The 343-nt window shown below is 40.5% G+C and overlaps 1 protein-coding gene across 4 annotated transcripts in view; it reads left to right on the forward strand.

The window, feature by feature from the left end:
• The window catches only part of esyt2b (extended synaptotagmin-like protein 2b), a 35005-nt gene that overhangs the window by 29871 nt on the left and 4791 nt on the right, over nt 1-343 (forward strand). The gene's annotated exons all lie outside the window — the stretch shown is intronic.

Here is a 343-nt window from a genome sequence, read left to right on the forward strand (position 1 = left end):
TTCTGACTCTGTTTCCAATGTTCCAATCCTCTACAACAGAACAGCTCACCTTTTGCCGTTTTATGCTAAAGCTCTGATTGCTGATTGGAAAAATGTGTGACGGGTGTTTGCCCTTGTGATGAGTCAGTGTGCATATTTGAAAGGCAGTGTGTTCCTTGTGAAGACAAGAGATTTTCTTCATGAAAATTGTGCCAAAGGCAGAGAATTGTGTGTAGTGTTTTGAAAAAAGTGTGTTTTAGAATTGCAAGCTGAGTGTAGAGCAGGAATTGAGCTTGTAGTTTAGCAGAATTGGTTCAGGGGGTTGGTGACTGAGTTATATGTTGTGGTCATTGTGTCTCAAGTA

Source organism: Etheostoma spectabile, chromosome 22 (assembly GCF_008692095.1).
Source record: "Etheostoma spectabile isolate EspeVRDwgs_2016 chromosome 22, UIUC_Espe_1.0, whole genome shotgun sequence".
Taxonomy (NCBI): Eukaryota; Metazoa; Chordata; class Actinopteri; order Perciformes; family Percidae; genus Etheostoma; species Etheostoma spectabile.